The 21,344-nt window shown below is 38.7% G+C and overlaps 1 protein-coding gene across 3 annotated transcripts in view; it reads left to right on the plus strand.

The window, feature by feature from the left end:
- The window catches only part of AKAP7 (A-kinase anchoring protein 7), a 128,788-nt gene that overhangs the window by 51,902 nt on the left and 55,542 nt on the right, over positions 1 to 21,344 (plus strand). The gene's annotated exons all lie outside the window — the stretch shown is intronic.

Raw genomic sequence — 21,344 nt, forward strand, 5'->3', positions numbered from 1 at the left:
AAGTATGTCTTGCCATTCCCTCCTGGCTTGAAGAGTTTCTATTGAAAGATCAGCTGTTATCCTTATGGGAATTCCCTTGTGTGTTATTTGTTGTTTTTCCCTTGCTGCTTTTAATATTTGTTCTTTGTGTTTGATCTTTGTTAATTTGATTAATATGTGTCTTGGGGTGTTTCTCCTTGGGTTTATCCTGTTTGGGACTCTCTGGGTTTCTTGGACTTGGGTGATTATTTCCTTCCCCATTTTAGGGAAGTTTTCCACTATTATCTCCTCAAGTATTTTCTCATGGTCTTTCTTTTTGTCTTCTTCTTCTGGAACCCCTATGATTCGAATGTTGTAGCGTTTAATATTGTCCTGGAGGTCTCTGAGATTGTCCTCATTTCTTTTAATTCGTTTTTCTTTTATCCTCTCTGATTCATTTATTTCTACCATTCTATCTTCTAATTCACTAATCCTGTCTTCTGCCTCTGTTATTCTACTATTTGTTGCCTCCAGAGTGTTTTTAATTTCATTTATTGCATTATTCATTATATATTGACTCTTTTTTATTTCTTCTAGGTCCTTGTTAAACCTTTCTTGCATCTTCTCAATCCTTGTCTCCAGGCTATTTATCTGTGATTCCATTTTAGTTTCAAGATTCTGGATCAATTTCACTATCATTATTCGGAATTCTTTATCAGGTAGATTCCCTATCTCTTCCTCTTTTGTTTGGTTTGGTGGGCATTTATCCTGTTCCTTTATCTGCTGAGTATTCCTCTGTCTCTTCATCTTGTTTAAATTGCTGAGTTTGGGGTGTCCTTTCTGTATTCTGGCAGTTTGTGGAGTTCTCTTTATTGTGGCGTTTCCTCACTGTGTGTGGGTTTGTACAGGTGGCTTGTCAAGGTTTCCTGGTTAGGGAAGCTTGTGTCGGTGTTCTGGTGGGTGGAGCTGTAGTTCTTCTCTCTGGAGTGCAATGAAATGTCCAGTAATGAGTTATGAGATGTCTATAGTTTTGGGGTGACTTTGGGCAGCCTGTATCTTGAAGCTCAGGGCTGTGTTCCTTTGTTGCTGGAGAATTTGCTTGGTATGTCTTGCCCTGGAACTTATTGGCCCTTGTGTGGTGCTTGGTTTCAGTGTCGGTATGGAGGCATTTGATGAGCTCCACGGTGTATAAACTCGAACCCAAAACAATAAAGTAAATGGCAACGGGATCATACTTATCAGTAATTACCTTAAACGTAAATGGGTTGAATGCCCCAACCAAAAGACAAAGACTGGCTGAATGGATACAAAAACAAGACCCCTACATATGTTGTCTACAAGAGACCCATCTCAAAACAGGGGACACATACAGACTGAAAGTGAAGGGCTGGAAAAAGATTTTCCATGCAAATAGGGACCAAAAGAAAGCAGGAGTAGCAATACTCATATCGGATAAAATAGACTTTAAAACAAAGGCTGTGAAGAGAGACAAAGAAGGTCACTACATAATGATCAAAGGATCAATCCAAGAAGAAGATATAACAATTATAAATATATATGCACCCAACACGGGAGCACCGCAGTATGTAAGACAAATGCTAACAAGTATGAAAGGAGAAATTAACAATAACACAATAATAGTGGGAGACTTTAATACCCCACTTATACCTATGGATAGATCAACTAAACAGAAAATTAACAAGGAAACACAAACTTTAAACGATACAATAGACCAGTTAGACCTAATTGATATCTACAGGACATTTCATCCCAAAACAATGAATTTCACCTTTTTCTCAAGCGCACATGGAACCTTCTCCAGGATAGATCACATCCTGGGCCATAAAGCTAGCCTTGGTAAATTCAAAAAAATAGAAATCATTCCAAGCATTTTTTCTGACCACAATGCAGTAAGATTAGATCTCAATTACAGGAGAAAAACTATTAAAAATTCCAACATATGGAGGCTGAACAACACGCTGCTGAATAACCAACAAATCACAGAAGAAATCAAAAAAGAAATCAAAATTTGCATAGAAATGAATGAAAATGAAAACACAACAACCCAAAACCTGTGGGACATGGTAAAAGCAGTCCTAAGGGGAAAGTTCATAGCAATACAGGCACACCTCAAGAAACAAGAAAAAAGTCAAATAAATAACTTAACTCTACACCTAAAGCAACTAGAAAAGGAAAAAATGAAGAACCCCAGGGTTAGTAGAAGGAAAGAAATCTTAAAAATTAGAGCAGAAATAAATGCAAAAGAAACAAAAGAGACCATAGCAAAAATCAACAAAGCCAAAAGCTGGTTCTTTAAAAGGATAAATAAAATTGACAAACCACTAGCCAGACTCATCAAGAAACAAAGGGAGAAAAATCAAATCAACAAAATTAGAAACGAAAATGGAGAGATCACAACAGACAACACAGAAATACAAAGGATCATAAGAGACTACTATCAACAATTATATGCCAATAAAATGGACAACGTGGAAGAAATGGACAAATTCTTAGAAAAGTACAACTTTCCAAAACTCGACCAGGAAGAAACAGAAAATCTTAACAGACCCATCACAAGCACGGAAATTGAAACTGTAATCAAAAATCTTCCAGCAAACAAAAGCCCCGGTCCAGACAGCTTCACAGCTGAATTCTACCAAAAATTTAGAGAAGAGCTAACACCTATCCTGCTCAAACTCTTCCAGAAAATTGCAGAGGAAGGTAAACTTCCAAACTCATTCTATGTGGCCACCATCACCCTAATACCAAAACCTGACAAAGATGCCACAAAAAAAGAAAACTACAGGCCAATATCACTGATGAACATAGATGCAAAAATCCTTAACAAAATTCTAGCAATCAGAATCCAACAACACATTAAAAAGATCATACACCATGATCAAGTGGGCTTTATCCCAGGGATGCAAGGATTCTTCAATATCTGCAAATCAATCAATGTAATACACCACATTAACAAATTGAAAAATAAAAACCATATGATTATCTCAATAGATGCAGAGAAAGCCTTTGACAAAATTCAACACCCATTTATGATAAAAACTCTCCAGAAAGCAGGAATAGAAGGAACATACCTCAACATAATAAAAGCTATATATGACAAACCCACAGCAAACATTATCCTCAATGGTGAAAAATTGAAAGCATTTCCTCTAAAGTCAGGAACAAGACAAGGGTGCCCACTTTCACCATTACTATTCAACATAGTTTTGGAAGTTTTGGCCACAGCAATCAGAGCAGAAAAAGAAATAAAAGGAATCCAAATTGGAAAAGAAGAAGTAAAACTCTCACTATTTGCAGATGACATGATCCTCTACATAGAAAACCCTAAAGATTCCACCAGAAAATTACTAGAAATAATCAATGACTATAGTAAAGTTGCAGGATATAAAATCAACACACAGAAATCCCTTGCATTCCTATACACTAATAATGAGAAAACAGAAAGAGAAATTAAGGAAATAATTCCATTCACCATTGCAACGGAAAGAATAAAATACTTAGGAATATATCTACCTAAAGAAACTATAAGACCTATATATAGAAAACTATAAAACACTGGTGAAAGAAATCAAAGAGGACACTAATAGATGGAAAAATATACCATGTTCATGGATTGGAAGAATCAATATAGTGAAAATGAGTATACTACCCAAAGCAATTTATAGATTCAACGCCATCCCTATCAAGCTACCAACAGTATTCTTCACAGAGCTAGAACAAATAATTTCACAATTTGTATGGAAATACAAAAAACCTCGAATAGCCAAAGCAATCTTGAGAAAGAAGAATGGAACTGGAGGAATCAACCTACCTGACTTCAGGCTCTACTACAAAGCCAGTTATCAAGACAGTATGGTACTGGCACAAAGACAGAAATATTGATAAATGGAATAAAATAGAAAGCCCAGAGATAAATCCACACACATATGGACACCTTATCTTTGACAAAGGAGGCAAGAATATACAATGGATTAAAGACGATCTCTTTAACAAGTGGTGCTGGGAAAACTGGTCAACCACTTGTAAAAGAATGAAACTAGACCACTTTCTAACACCATACACAAAAATAAACTCAAAATGGATTAAAGATCTAAACGTAAGACCAGAAACTATAAAACTCCTAGAGGAGAACATAGGCAAAACACTCTCCGACATACATCACAGCAGGATCCTCTATGACCCACCTCCCAGAATATTGGAAATAAAAGCAAGAATAAACAAATGGGACCTAATTAACCTTAAAAGCTTCTGCACATCAAAGGAAACTATTAGCAAGGTGAAAAGGCAGCCTTCAGAATGGGAGAAAATAATAGCAAATGAAGCAACTGACAAACAACTAATCTCAAAAATATACAAGCAACTCCTACAGCTCAACTCCAGAAAAATAAACGACCCAATCAAAAAATGGGCCAAAGAACTAAATAGACATTTCTCCAAAGAAGACATACAGATGGCTAACAAACACATGAAAAGATGCTCAACATCACTCATTATCAGAGAAATGCAAATCAAAACCACTATGAGGTACCATTTCACACCAGTCAGAATGGCTGCGATCCAAAAGTCTACAAGCAATAAATGCTGGAGAGGGTGTGGAGAAAAGGGAACCCTCTTACACTGTTGGTGGGAATGCAAACTAGTACAGCCACTATGGAGAACAGTGTGGAGATTCCTTAAAAAACTGGAAATAGAACTGCCTTATGATCCAGCAATCCCACTGCTGGGCATACACACTGAGGAAACCAGAAGGGAAAGAGACACGTGTACCCCAATGTTCATTGCAGCACTGTTTATAATAGCCAGGACATGGAAGCAACCTAGATGTCCATCAGCAGATGAATGGATAAGAAAGCAGTGGTACATATACACAATGGAGTATTACTCAGCCATTAAAAAGAATACATTTGAATCAGTTCTAATGAGGTGGATGAAACTGGAGCCTATTATACAGAGTGAAGTAAGCCAGAAGGAAAAACATAAATACAGTATACTAACGCATATATATGGAATTTAGAAAGATGGTAACAATAACCCGGTGTACGAGACAGCAAAAGAGACACTGATGTATAGAACAGTCTTATGGACTCTGTGGGAGAGGGAGAGGGTGGGAAGATTTGGGAGAATGGCATTGAAACATGTAAAATATCATGTAAGAAACGAGTTGCCAGTCCAGGTTCGATGCACGATACTGGATGCTTGGGGCTAGTGCACTGGGACGACCCAGAGGGATGGTATGGGGAGGGAGGAGGGAGGAGGGTTCAGGATGGGGAACACATGTATACCTGTGGCGGATTCATTTTGATATTTGGCAAAACTAATACAATTATGTAAAGTTTAAAAATAAAATTAGAAAAAAAAAAAAAGAATAGAAGTAAAAGGCAAAGGAGAAAAGGAAAGATATATTCATCTGAATGTAGAGTTCCAAGGAATAGCAAGGAGAAATAAGAAAGCCTTCCTCAGTGATCAATGCAAAGAAATAGAGGAAAAGAATAAAATGTGAAAGACTAGAGATCTCTTCAAGAAAATAAGAGATACCAAGGGATTATTTCTTGCAAAGATGGGCACAATAAAGGACAGAAATGGTATGGACCTAACAGAAGCAGAAGATATTAAGAAGAGGTGGCAACAATACACAGAAGAACTGTAAAAAAGAAGATCTTCATGACTCAGATAACCACGATGGTGTGATCACTCACCTAAAGCCAGACATCGTGGAATGTGAACTCAAGTGGGCCTTAGGAAGCATTACTACGAACAAAGCTATTGGAGACAATGGAATTCCAGCTGAGCTCTTTCAAGTCCTAAAAGATGATGCTGTGAAAATGCTGCATTCAATATGCCAGCAAACTTGGAAAACTCAGCAGTGGCCACAGGACTGGAAAAGGTCAGTTTGCATTCCAATCCCAAAGAAGGGCAATGCCAAAGAATGCTCAAACTACTGTACAATTGTACTTATTTCACACGCTAGCATGTGTACTTATTTCACACATGCTCAAAATTCTCCAAGTCAGGCTTCAACAGTATGTGAATCGTGAACTTTCAGAAGTTCAAGGTGGATTTAGAAAAGGCAGAGGAACTAGAGGTCAAATTGACAACATCTGTTGGATCATAGAAAAAGCAAGAGAGTTCCAGAAAACATCTACTTGTACTTTATTGACTATGTTAAAACCTTTGACTGTGTGGATCACAGCAAACTGTGGAATTTCTTAAGGAGATGGGAATACCAGACCACCTGACCTGCCTTCTGAGTAATCTGTATGTGGGTCAAGAAGCAACAGTTAGAACTGGACATGGAACAACAGACTGGTTCCAAATTGGGAAAGGAGTATGCCAAGGCTATATATTGTCACCTTGCTTATTTAACTTATATGCAGAGTACATGATGTGAAATGCTGGACTGGATGAAGTACAAGCTGGAATTAAGATTTCCACGAGAAATATCAATAACCTCAGATATGCAGATGACACCACCTTTATGGCAGAAAGTGAAGAGGAACTGAAGAGCCTCTTGATGAAAGTGAAAGAAGAGAGTGAAAAAGCTGGCTTAAAACTCAACATTCATAAAAGGAAGATCATGGCATCCGGTCCCATCCCTTCATGGCAAATAGATGGGGAAACAGTGGAAACAGTGAGAGACTTTATTTTCTTGGGCTCCAGAATCACTGCAGATGGTGACTGCAACTATGAAATTAAAAGACCCTTGCTCCTTGGAAGAAAAGCTATGACCAACTTAGCATATTAAAAAGCAGAGACATTACTTTGCCAACAAAGGTCCATCTATTCTAAGCTATGGTTTTTCTAGTTGTCCTGTATGCATGTGAGAGTTGGATCATAAAGAAAGCTGAGTGCCGAAGAAATGATGCTTTTGAACTATGGTGTTGGAGAAGACTCTTGAGAGTCCCTTGGACTGCAAGGAGATCCAACCAGTCCATCCTAAAGGAGATCAGTCCTGAATATTCATTAGAAGGATTAATACTGAAGTCGAAGCTCTGATACTTTGATTACCTGATGTGAAGAACTGATTCATTAGAAAAGACCCTGATGTGAGAAAGATTGAAGGCAGGAGGAGAAGGGGATGACAGAGGATGAGATGGTTGGATTGCATCACTGACTCGATGGACATGAGTTTGAGTAAGCTCTGGGAGTGGATGATGGACAGGAAGCCTGGCTTGCTGCAGTCCTTGGGGTTACAAAGAGTTGGACGTGACTGAACAACTGAACTGAACTGACGTTAAAGCAGATTGTTTCAGTAACCTATTCCTGAATCTCCCAATGCCTAACAACTTAAAAATTTTAGTTGTTTTTGAGTCACCTTTCATATTATCAAGTGCACTTAATTCTGAAGCTATAATATGGAATTCTCTTTGGATTTTTCTTAGTTAAAAATCAATAAGTGAAAACACAACATAGTATCTCTTTTTGCTTTAATTTTTTTAAAGCTAAAAAAGTGGTGCAATCTACTGTGAGATGGAATTGTAATTTCTTCTGAGAGTCTAGGTGCCATTAGTCAACTGTGTCATCTATTGTGTGTCAGAGCACTATATATAGCAACTGACTTCAATTTTGTTTCTAAGGCATTTTTCAGCTTCATGCTGTTCTGTTGTCTGTTTCTGTGTTTTGAGATAAACCTAAGTATGCCTTTTAATTGTTTAAAAATTGGAAATGCTGTCTTCAAAAGTAGACTCACTAAATGTTCATTTGTAACCTTTCAGTAATTTATACATCTTTGAACATTGAAATATATAGGAAATAATAAGCAGAAAGCAATATTATTTTTAAGGAAGAATTCTGGAATTTGATTCATGTCAAAATACAAAATGGCTTCCTGATTGACCTTTATTCTGTTAAGAGATTTTGAAAAATTTGAAAACTCTAGAAGAAATGACCCAGTCAACCTAATATTATTAAGTGTGTGCAGAGTGGAATGGAGATTTGAAATAAGTGTTTTCATTGACATTTCCTGAAAGTTTTATCTCAGGACATCTCTCAGGATTTTATGTGAGGTAAGGATTCTGTGATCAAGTGCATGTTAGCAGTGATGGGTTAAAGTTAATCTGAGTCTTTATTTCAGGATTTCTTAGGATGTCCAAAACGTGAATGTTTTCTGTGAACCTTAAGAGCTTCTAACAACAAAAGTTTAATTTTTTGCCGCTGGGTCATCTGTGGTTCTGTTGCACGTTGTCTTTATTCAAGACCTTGGTTTAGCAGCTTACATCTAGGACTTCACTGGCCTTTGACTGAAGGAAGAGAGAGATGGTGATAAACAGCTGAAAGTTTCTGCTAAGAAGTGACACACGTCGTTCCTCGTCATGTCTTATTGGCCAAAGAAGGTCACATGGTCCTTTCCGGGTTCAACAGAGCAGGATATAAAACCCACTTGCAGCAAAGGACACCACAAGAAGGGCAGTGGATATTTTGAACATTATACGTCCTACCTGAGCATCATTTCCTAAATGTACTTGATAAGCATGGCCTTTTTTTCATCTCCCATGTTTTAGCACATCATTTAGGCAACGCTGGTCTTGATCATTCAGGCTTAAATGATACCTTTTCTTCAAACATACAGATTCACTGGCCAGTTTACTTACTGTCGAGCATTTGTATCCCAAGGCAAGATTCTGATTTAAATGCCATTAAAAAAAACAGAGTTTTAGAGCTAGGATTAAAAGATGCAATAATGAAGTATTTGAGGTAATTAGAGTTGCATGAGTTAGCCTTCAGTTCAGTCCAGTTACTCAGTCCCCGTGTCCTCTTTGTGATCCCATGAACCGCAGCACATCCAGCCTCCCTGTCCATCACTTGAGTTCACCTAAACCCATGTCCATTGAGTCGGTGATGCCATCCAACCATCTAACCCTCTGTCGTCCCCTTCTCCTCCTGCCCTCAATATTTCCCAGCATCAAGGTCTTTTCAAATGAGTCATGCAGATGTATAACTAGTTTTGGAGAAGGCAATGACACCCCACTCCAGTGTTCTTGCCTGGAAAATCCCATGGACAGAGGAACCTGGTGGGCTGCCATCTCTGGGGTCACACAGAGTCGGGCATGACTGAAGCGACTTAGCAGCAGCAGCAGCAAACTAGTTTACACTGGAATTTTATTTCCAATCCTAAATATCAAAGGATTTACTTTGACCATTTATTAGAACCATATTCTGCCGAGGAAAGGTACCTCAAAAACAGAATAATACTAAATTACTCAATTCTTCCAACCGATAAGCCCTATAAATTAAAGATGAATAATACTGCTGTTTTCTCTTTGCAAGGGCAAAAATTCACATTATCTGTAGTTAAAGACTTAAGACATCTAGCTCATATCACCTATAGCAACATTTTATATATTATTTATTTTATTTTTGGTTGCGCTGGGCCTTCCTTTCCTGGGCTTTCTCTAGGTGCGGAAAGCAGGGTTACTGTTTAGTTGGAGTGTGCAGGCTTCTCATTGCAGTGGCTTCTCTTTTCGCAGAGCACGGGCTCTTAGTTCATGGGCTCCAGTAGTTGCAGCACGTAGTCTCAGTAGTTTTTGTGCAAAGGCTTAGTTGCTCTGTGGCCTGTGGAATCTTCCTGGACCAGGGATCGAGACCATGGCCCCTGTATTGGCAGGCAGATTTCCATCCACGGTACCACCAGGGAAGTCCAACGTTTTTAATTGTTAGTAAACTCTATGACATCATTTTGGAGACCCATCTTTAAGGCCTTATAAGTACATCGTGTCTTTACATTGACCTCAAGCTGATGGCCAGTGTGTGAAGGTACTTTTCTTCCTTCCTTGGCTACAGCCTTCTCTACAGCTGAATTTGATTCTGATTTGTTACATAACTTTATTTAGAGCAGAACATTTCATTCAGAGTGGTTTCACTTTTGTCTCCAGCACAGCTGTGAGATCTTAATCAGCCATTACCTGGGAGAATGTTCCGTGACTTTCTCTAGTGGTCCTGGACCTTTAGCAGCATCCCTCCTCCCCCACCTTCATACTCCATCCTCTTTTCATGACTTGGTCCCTTTGGATTCCATCTTGCTCCTCGTCCTCCCTGACCTATCCTGATAATCAAGAGAATCATAAACAGGACCTTGTGCTCTTGATTTCCAGTGCAGATATGGGGGCAGTAGTCTCCTGGTAATTAGCTGAGTGGATACGAAAATGATGTGAAACATATTTCCCAACAGATTGTAACTTTCTATCAGGTATATCCCTACAGGCATGTGCTTAAATTGTACACAATGGGGATGAGGTCTACATGCAGGTAACGGTGTCAGGTTTGGCTGGTCTAGGTTTCCTGGGTCATGAACATACTGGGTAGAGCAGAAAAGCAAGCGGAATATGCCAGTGTTTATGATCTTTGGCAAACTATCATCCTAACTATCAGCAAACTATCAGCCAGGCTGCCCTGTCCATCACCAACTCCCAGAGCTTACTCAAACTCATGTCCATAGAGTCAGTGAAGCCATCCAACCATCTCATCCTCTGTCGTCCCTTTTACCTCCTGTCTTCAATCTTTCCCAGCATCAGGGTCTTTTCCAGTGAGTCAGTTCTTCCCATCGGGTGGCCAAAGTATTGGAGTTTCAGCTTCAGCATCAGTCCTTCCAATGAATATTCAGGACTGATTTCCTTTAGGAGGGACTGGTTGAATCTCCTTATAGTCCAAGGGACTCTCAAGATCTCCAGCACCACAGTTCAAAAGCATCAATTCTTTGATGCTCAGTTTTCTTTATAGTCCAATTCTCACATCTGTACATGACTACTAGAAAAACCATAGCTTTGGCTAGATGGACCTTTGTTGGAAAACTAATGTCTCTGCTTTTTAATATGCTGTCTAGGTTTGTCGTAGCTTTTCTTCCAAGGAGCAAGCATCTTTTAATTTCATGGCTGCAGTCACCATCTGCAATGACTTTGGAGCCCCCCAAAATAAAGTCTCTCACTGTTTCCATTGTTTCCCCATCTATTTGCCGTGAAGGGATGGGACCAGATGCCATGACCTTAGTTTTCTGAATGTTGACTTGTAAGCCAAGTGATGTTTATCAGTTCAGTGCATTTCAGTTCAGTCACTCACTCGTGTCCGACTCTTTGTGACCCCATGGACTGCAGCATGCCAGGCCTCCCTGTCCATCACCAATTTGCAGAGTTTACCAAAACTCATGTCCATTGAGTCTGTGTTGCCATCCAAACATCTCACCCTCTGTTGTCCCCTTCACCTCCTGCCTTCAATCTTACTGAGCATCAATGATGTCTATGGATGCATATAAAAGATTTTGCCAGTGTATATATAATCCCTGCTACATTGTCTAAGTTTTCAGTTCTCATTTAGGTTGGATCTGAGGCTATAGTTTGGTCTAAAATTCTGTCTGTGGATAATCCAATCGATTTATATGAATGATTCCATACTTCTGATCTCTAGGCTATAAGAGCAGAACACATTCAACCACAATATATGTATGTTGCAGTATATAGGCCAGTGTTACAGGACAAGTTAAAATTATTCATTAGGATTTTTCATGAACTTATTTCTGAATGAGCTTTTGCAGAACAGCTTCACTGTCATTTTTCGTCGTTAACATCCTGGGAATTTCTTGCACCAGTGACTTGCTGATATTTACTTACTTAATGTTGAGAGAACTGTTGATTAAATGGAAAGCTATTGCAATGAAGAATGAAAACATCTTAAATAGAGTTATAAGTTTATAGTTCGTATTTGGGAAGAAATTTGGTGACTGGATATTTTATGTTTTATCTTTAGTTTATAGAAATAAATGGTTACCTTGGTAAATTCAGGAGAACATGTTATTATTTGCTCCAAAGAGCAAAATATTAGGAAAACAGATGTGATTAGGAGGAGTAGGATATAACTTGTTTACACTTGAGTAACCCTAGGCTGCACTGAGCCAAGAACACAGCTGGACTTTGATCAAGGGGAGTTGAGGTTCCAGCTGAGATTGGGCTGTCTAGGGAGCATTCCTAGATGCCTTAGTTATGAGTTTCTGCTTCATTGAAATGAAAAAATTTAGTTCAGTCACTCTGTCCTGTCTGACTCTTTGCAGCCCCATGGACTGCAGCATGCCAGGCTTCCCTGTCCAACACCAACTCCCAGAGCTTACTCAAACTCATGTCCATAGAGTCAGTGAAGCCATCCAACCATCTCATCCTCTGTTGTCCCCTTCTCCTCCTGCTTTCAGTCTTTCCCAGCATCAGGGTCTTTTCCAGTGAGTCAGTTCTTCCCATCAGGTAGCCAAAGTATTGGAATTTCAGCTTCAGCATCAGTCCTTCCAATGAATATTCAGGACTGATTTCCTTTAGGATGAACTGATTGGATCTCCTTGCTGTCCAAGGGACTCTCAAGAGTCTTCTACAACACCACAGTTCAAAAGCATCAATTCTTTGGCGCTCAGCTTCCTTTATAGTGCAACTCTCACATCCATACATGACTACTGGAAAAACCATAGCTTTGACTAGATGGACCTTTGTTGGCAAAGTAGTGTCTCTGCTTTTCAATATGCTATGTAGACTGGTCATGGCTTTTCTTCCAAGGAGCAAGAATCTTTTAATTTCATGGCTGCAGTCACCATCTGCATTGATTTTGGAGCCCCCGCAAAATAAAGTCTGTCACTGTTTTCATTGTTTCCCCATCTATTTGCCATGTAGTGATGGGGCCAGATGCCATGATATTAGGTTTCTGAATGTTGAGGTTTAAGCCAGCTTTTTCACTCTCCTCTTTCACTTTCATCAAGAAGCTCTTCAGTTCTTTGCTTTCTGCCATAAGAATGGTATCATCTGCATATCTGAGGTTATTGATGTTTCTTTCTCCTGGCAATCTTGACTCCAGCTTGTGCTTCATCTAGCCCAGCATGTCTCATGATGTACTCTGCATATAAGTTAAATAAGCAGGGTGACAGTATACAGCCTTGACGTACTCCTTTCCCTATATGGAACCAGTCTGTTGTTCCATGTCCAGTTCTAACTGTTGCTTCTTGACCTGCATACAGATTTCTCAGGAGGCTGGTAAGGGGGTCTGGTATTCCCATCTCTTGAAGAATTTTCCACAGTTTGTTGTGATCCACACAGTCAAAGACTTTGACATAGTCAATAAAGCAGAAGTAAATGTTTTTCTGGAACGCCCATGTGTTTTTGATGATCCAACGGATGTTGGCAATTTGATCTCTGCTTCCTCTGCCTTTTCTAAATCTAGCTTGAACATCTGGAAGTTCACGATTCATGTAGTGTTGAAGCCTGGCTTGGAGAATTTTGAGCAGTACTTTGCTAGCGTGTGAGATGAGTGCAATTGTGTAGTAGTTTGAACATTCTTTGGCATTGGAATGAAAACTGACTTTTTCCAGTCTTGTGGCCACTGCTGAGTTTTCCATATGAGAAATGAGAAAAGCCACATGCAAATAATCAGAAACAGTTATATGGCCAAACAGCATATGTTTTCTTATGCTCTACTTGAGAAATCTTGAGGAGGAATTGAGGTTTGCTAAGTAGACAAAGAATGAGCCTAGATGGGAGCAGTCTGCGTTGTAAATAAAGGTATTGTAACCTCCCTGTGCTTTTGCATTGTCTGTGACTTTGAGAACTTCCCTGAGTGCCCTCAACATGTTCTTTTCCGGTTAACATGACATTCATAGTCAGTGTAAATGGGCTAACTGCAACCAAATTCGTGTTTCTGCCTCTGATCTTTTTGATTCCAGCAACTCATAAAAACAATACCACGAAGCAATGCCGCATATTCTCTTGGTGCTTTTTGTGAAGTGGCTTGTTTTACTGGGAGTTGTCTATCACCTCTTCTCTGACAGCTTTCCTTGCCACTTGATACCCCCAAGGATCATCCATCTCTTCTCAGTGTTAGGACAGCGAGAAGTAGGTGTCAACAACAGATTCAAAACATAGCTGTAGTGGCTTTGTTTCTAGTTATTACTTGCTGAAAGGTGCAGTATTGTAAATGTTAGATATAATGCTGGGGTAAAGAGTTTCTACTTTTTCTTTCTCTAAAGCCTCAAGATTAAACAAAGCAGTAGTGCTAAACGCAAGTATATAAATAGAGGGATTAAGGGGATGACCTCTCTGAAAAGCCTCGTGGTGGGATGCATAGATGCTCTAGCATTAAGTAAGTTAAAAAGAAGAACTGAGAAATACTGGATGCTGAAACAAACAGCTGGTTTAAAAAATGCAGATAATCTCTGCCAGTGTTTTAGTTGATTATTTGCATGTTAGCAGTAGAGGAATTCTTCTTACAGTCTGGATACTTCGGATAATTTTTACTGTGTGTAAGTAACATTACAAACTCTTTGCCATCTCCCTTTATAAAATTCATTTACTATGGATGTATAATTATCACTCTATTTATTAATACTAATGCAGCATATTAAATGTAGGTGTTTTAGATGTTACAAATTCTCAAAGCAATTTTCACATTGGTTTTAGCAATGATAGTATATATGATTATATCTTAAGAATGATTAGTATTCTTAGAATTTTAATCTTTTAAATAGTGAAAGAGCTTGAATATTGTCATTCTGTTCTTTTTCAATTTATTTGTGTTCTCCACTTACCCTGAATCTGAGTCCAAGCCCTCCCTCTTACTAGCTGTGTGTCCGTCAGTAAGTGACCTGATTTCTCTGTGAATCAATTTCCTTATCGGGGGATAATAATGGTACTAATCTCAGAGGGTTATTGCAGTTATTAACTGAGCTAATAAGTTCTTAGAGTAGTGCCTGTACATAGTAAATACTGTGGAAGTATTTTCTAGTATTGTGAAACTGATGGTAGAAAGCATCATTTTTTTTTTTTTTTCAGATTGGTACAGATCAATGAGCAAAGTAGAACTGTTTTTTGTATTTCCCATCACTCGTTAACTTTTTCATCTCTGAAGTTACTGACAGGCCTGAGGCAGGGTGTTAGGGCCCCAGCCAGAGAGGAAATAGGCATTGCTAGACAGAGGGTCCAGGCACAGCCCAGGCTGACAGGCAGGCTGAGAGCAGCAGGAGGAGGAGATGGAAAAGCTGCAAGGCAGTTCTCAGCCAGGGATGCTAGGCACTGGATCTGAAAGCACCATGCTATTCGAGAACACACTGGCTGTGCGGTGGAGACTCCTCATGTCTTTCCGTCCCTGTCATGAACAGGCTTGGATGGACTGAGCCTGAATGGGAGGGGTCTCCGTTTTCCCCACTGAGAGGGGCTGAGGGAAAGACTATAGCTGACAAGGAGGTCATCAAGTGTCTGTATCCGGGGAAAGATGGAAGTAAAACAGTACAAATAAGTGAAAAATGTAGTTTTGCCAAGAGACAGAGTCATTAAGAATTGTAAAGTAAGATTTGCTTCAGGGAAGCCCCTTGTGGATAGAGAATCTTTTTATAACTTTGAATCACCAATATGTAACTTTTCACTAGGAATAGTGATCATTAAGAATAAGTTTAGGGACTTTCCCTGATGGTCCAGTGGCTAAAACTCCATGTTTCCAATGCAGGGGGCACAGGTTCAATTCCTGGCCAGGGAACTAGATCCTGCATGCTGCAACTAAAATTTGGCACAACAAAATAAAGAAACAGAGAGATGAATAAATATTAAGAAAAAATAAAATGTGTGGGCTCTCTGGGAAACAGAAAGTCACTGAAAACCCACTTTAAAAAATAATTTTAGTTTTCTAACTGGTATCATATCACTAAAGATATATAACTTTTTATCACTTATGAAAATGAACATAAAAGATTACCATTCTTTTATCAGCTGATGCCTAAAATGACAGGCCAGTTTGGATTGAGTCTTAATTTGCATCTTGAATTTTTATTTCATACCATTATCACAGAAAACATGCATTTCTTTCATAGCTGCTGGGTAACAGAAATAAACTATTAGAAAATAACAGAGCTCCAGGAATATCAAACTTAACCTCAAAAGGACACTTCTTTTCTTTTTGTTCTGATATGCAGCCTGTACATTTTTGCATCATGGAGGTTGTAATCATTATAATAAGATAACAAGTAACAGTATGAAATTATCTTTTATTATAAAAAAATTAACCTTCTTAACAAAACTGGCATCCCATTGTTTTTCTGATCACAATAACTTTGTTGTAGAAACTAAATTTGAATAATAAATATTTTATCTTTCAGAACCTTAGCTGAATGATTTTCACATTCAGATTGTTAACTAATATGAATTTTCTTATTTTGTGACTGTTTACTTCCTAAATTGAAAATAGAGATGGATACATAGGCTTATAAGACTGAGCCCTCTTTGGTACATATTAAATTTTGCACATCATGATATGATGAATGCTTCCTGAGTAAATAATACCCATGAGTTATCAGAAGCAGCCATCAGACGATTGTAAAAATACTTACACTCTCAATGGCATTTTTCCTGTATTGGCTCTTTGGGTGCCAAGTAACAATCGAGAATGAAGTCCCTCCGGGTTTCATGGTCCACTGTATCAGAAATTATCATGTGGCTGTGAACAGCACTGATAGTTCTCCCTAAGCCATACCCGAAACTAGGCCAAAGGGAAGTAAAACTTCAGTCATTTCTGACGATTAATTAAGATAGTATTGAACAAATTTTGTTTGATGTTTCTTGTCACTAATTTATTGTTTCAAAGTGTGACATTCTGTCTTTAAATTCCTATTTTCTCCTTCACTGTTATGATGTATAATTGATAAGTCAGTTATATTGGTTACAGTTATCAATACAAAGCCTTAAAGATACACCCTGTTCCTTATTAGGCAAAAATAATTTTCAAGCATAGTAGTAGACAGTCACCAGGCATATTCAGCATTCCAGGATGTAGCGCCCTTAGCATGCTTTTGTTGAAGATACCCTACATGTTGTTTGAAAGAATCCCAACTCTCTCAGCCTTTACAGGTCAGATTTTCCTGCCTCTAACCATATTTGAGGCTTTTCTTTGCGCTTTCCTAATATGTTATGGGCTTCCCTGGTGGCTCAGATGGTAAAGAATCTGCCTGTAATGCAGGAGACCTGGATTCAATCCCTGGGTGGGAACATCCCCTGAAGAAGGAAATGGCAAGGACAGAGGAGCTTGGTGGGCTACAGTCCGTGGGGTCACAAAGAGTCTAACATGACTTAAAGACTCAGCAACAACAACATGTTAAGCTTCCATCTTTTCTTTAAATGATGAGGTACCTTGGAAAGTGTCTGGGCTATGAAGAAGGGAAGCAAAGACTAATTTGTGGTCCAAAATCTGAAAACCATCTTTTTTAGCTTTAAAAATATAGCTTTGCAGTCTGATGTCTCTGGTAATAGTTTGAGAACCCTCTGGATCCATTTGGAAAATTAGAGGCTGCTTAATCTTACTCTATAGATACCCAATTTTGATGTACTTGTTTATTTTTTTGAATGAAAGTCCTTTCCTTATTATGAAGGAGAAATACCACTTGCTGCCGCTGGATAGTGAGACTAACTCACGTAGATTTTACTAGAAAAGAAATATATTTCCAAGGGACAAAAGAGCCTTAAAAAAGCCCTGCAAAATATATTGTCAAACAAAAAATTCCCTGGAGAACAAGGACCATGCTAATATTATATAACAGACAAAGCTGTTCTGGATACTTTTATTATTGAAGATGTTTTCTGATCAGAGCATGTAACTTTTAGTACGTCCTAAGGTCTCCTGCCTCTTTGAACCACAGCTCTCTCTGTAAGTTATGGGTTAAAGAACTAAGTTCATTTCACTCTCCAGTAAAAAATAGCTTCTTGAGATTCATGTTGGAAGTCATCTGTGGAGAATCTTACAAAATAGTTGGTACTTACTTTTTGCTAAAACTAAATTAATTAGCCTAACAGATTAGAGTAGCTTTTATGTTTCCTTTATTCCTTATTTTTTTAAAAAAATAGTGACATCTTACAAAACTGAAATGGAGATTATAGTGGCCATACAATGCTGGCAATGGTATCTTGAAAATTGAAGGTCTTAATTTTTCTGCTAAGTTATCACTGATCTTTTGTCTGTTCAAAGGGAATGAATGACACCCTTTCCCCATCCCATCCCCACACAACAAACACACACAAATGAAAAAGCATTTGAAAGAGAAATAAGATGGTCAGTTTCCATTTACTCAGAACTTTTCCCCCCTGAGATCTTACCTATGATTTTCAGTAGTCTTTCCTAATAATAATTATCTACAATATATTATAGCATTTACGATATTTCACTGTTTTAAGCACTTTTATAAATTGACTAGTTTAGTGCATATAGCACTTAGAGGTAGGTATGATTGTTAGCCTCATCTTATGGATAAGGAAACTGAAATGAAGCCACATGGCTGAGAAGTGGCCAAGCAGGGACTTGCCCTCATGCACTAACTGACCCTCAGCATTAGGCTCTGCTGTCCCTCATGGACTTCTGCTCACCAAATCAAAAGAAATCCATTCATTTTCTTTCTTGCTGAACTCTGAATGAACAGCATTTGATGTTGTCAACTATTCTCTTCTTGAAACTTTATCCTCCTTTGCACTTGTGACAGTTGCTTATCGAGCCCTGCTTCATGTCAAGCACTGTTCTAGGGACTGAGGATGGTGGTGGTTTAGTTGCTAAGTCATGTCTGACTCTTGCGACCCCATGGACTGTGTAGCCTGCCAGGCTCCTCTATCCATGGGATTCTCCAGGCAAGTATACTGGAGTGGGTTACTATTTCCTTCTCCAGGTGATCTTCCCAAGCCAGGAATTGAACCCGGGTCTCCTGCATTGCAGGCAGATTCTTTACTGACTAAGCTATAAGGGAAGCCCATAAGCTATAAGGGACTGAGGATATATATTTCAGAGAATAAAAATCAGACAAAAATCCTTGTGTGGAGCTCCTATTCTAATGGAGAGAGACAGCTAGACAGACAGTGACATAAACATGAACTACATAATATATTAGAAGATGGTAAGTGCTATGGAGAAACATAAGTATGTATAGGGGGAGAAAGAGAGAGAGGGTTTGGGAGGGCTGCTTGGGGAGGAGGGATGGCGTGGTTAAGTGAAGCCCTATTGTTGTACAGTTGCTAAGTTGTATCTGACTCTTTACAATCCTATGGACTGCAGCCCACCAGGCCTCCCTGTCCCTCATTATCTCCAGGAGTTTGCCCAAGTTCATGTCCATTGAATCGGTGATACTATCCAACCATCTCATCTTCTGCTGCCGTCTTCTCCTTTTGCCTTCAATCCTTCCCAGCATCAGGGTCTTTTCCAATGGGTCATCTGTTTGTGAACTTCAGCTTCAGCATTAGTCCTTCCATTGAGCATTCAGGGTTGATTTCTCTTAGGACTGACTGGTTTGATCTCCTTGCTGTCCAAGGGGCTCTCAAGAATCTTCTCTCACACCACAATTCAAAAGCATCAATTCTTAGGCATCTTTTTATATAAAAAGGTAATAAGTGAAGCCCTATTAAGAAAGTAATATTTGAGGAGAGAATTAAAGGAGATGAGGATGGACGATGAAGATATCTGGGGAGGAGCATTTCAGGAAGCAGGGACAGGCAGCACAGGGACTGTGAGGTAGGCTCTACCTGGCTTGTTCACAGAAGAGTGAGGAGGTTGGGGAGGCTGCTGAGGGATGAAGGCGAGAGTGGTGGACACGAGGCCCACGAGGTCCAGGGACAGCAGATCAGGACCCTGCAGGCGGGTTGGGGCAGTTTGGCTCCTCTGAGAAAAATGGAGACCCTTTGGAGAATTTTGAGCAGAGGATGACATGATCGGGTTGTATGTTTTCATAGGATCAGTTTGACTTCCAAAGAGAAAACAGTCAGGAAGCTCTTGGGATAATCCAGGTGAAAGAAACAGAAGTGCTTGGACAGAGGTGGCAGGGGAGTGGTGAGAACTGGGTGTGTTTTGAAGGTAGAACCAACATGATCTGATTGGAAGTAGGGCTAAGGGAAAGAGGAGAATCAAGGATGACCCCAAGGTTTTCAGCCTGATCAAGTCGAACATGGTTGCTGTTAACTGAGGTGGGGAAGTCTGAGTGAAGTGGTTAGGAAAGATCAGGAGCTCAGTTGAAACACATAGCTCAACAAAAATATGTTTTATATATATATATATATATTTTTTTTTTTTTGGCTGAGGCATGTAGGATCTTAACTCGGAGAGAGTTCAACAATAAACATGTTCAACAATAAAGAATTGAGTGAATAAATTGTATCTCCATATAATGGAATACTATAAAATATAGAAATATTTTTCACATTTATTTATTACTTATCAATATGACATATTAACTGAAAAAAGCTTATTATCAAATGCTACTCATGGTACAACTCATGCATAGGAAAAATAAAATATATAAAATTTTAGTAGTAGTTTGGTGTGATTTTAATTTTTTTTCTATCTGCATTTAAAAATTTTTGGTGATTTTTGTGAATAAAAAGGGAAAGTACATATTCTAATTATACTTTAGTAAGATTTATATAAGTATATATAAAGGAAGAAGGAAATGGCACCCCACTCCAGTACTCTTGCCTGGAAAATCCCATGGACAGAGGAGCCTGGTAGGCTACAGTCCATGGGGTTGCAAAGAGTCGGACACGACTGAGCTACTTTACTTTACCTTATATAAGTATAATTTGAAAATAACATACATGCATAGAGAAAGACTTGAAGAATATATATATCACAGGGTTAATGTATTTTATTAATATATAAATAACAGGGTCATAAATGATTTTTCATTTCCTTTATTTTTCTATATTCTTTATATTTTCTGAGTTTTAGAAATGACAGATATTTCCAGGGCAATGTAAATATATATATATATATATACACACACACACACACACACACACACACACACACATTTAAAGGAAAAGTTTGCACATGGCCAGCTAGTAAACTTGCCCTGTAAAGTACTATATCTTCATCTCAACGACTATGTTTTGGGACTATGAGGCAGGTATAGGACCATGTATAGTAAGGGGAGAGGGAGACATTCTTTCCCATGTTTGGGGGAACTACCAAGTTACTAACTTTTCAACAACAAGCCCTATTTCTGCTATGAAAGCACACAGAATCAGGAGGGGCAGGTAGAGGAAAACTTGAAAGACCTATTGACTCCAATTGGAATAGCCTTTAATTGTCTTTCAGATGATTCTTACATAAGGAATTTAAAAATTGCATCCATTTATTAAAATGGATGCAAATGTTACGTTCTACACACTATAAAATGTTACGTTCCATGTCAGTGAAAATTTCTCCCATTTCTCCATTGTCTTTGGAAATGATTACTCTTTCCTTGATACCTCAAATTTCAACTTGATATACCTTATTAATTTTGCTCAACATTCTTCAATTAAAAAAAAAAAAATACAACTCATTCCAGGCAGAGAGACTTTAAAAACAACTTTACAGCAATTTTGTGGCATCCATTTTCAGATGCCAGCAGGCAAGAC

This window comes from Bos javanicus, chromosome 9, assembly GCF_032452875.1.
Source record: "Bos javanicus breed banteng chromosome 9, ARS-OSU_banteng_1.0, whole genome shotgun sequence".
NCBI lineage: Eukaryota > Metazoa > Chordata > Mammalia > Artiodactyla > Bovidae > Bos > Bos javanicus.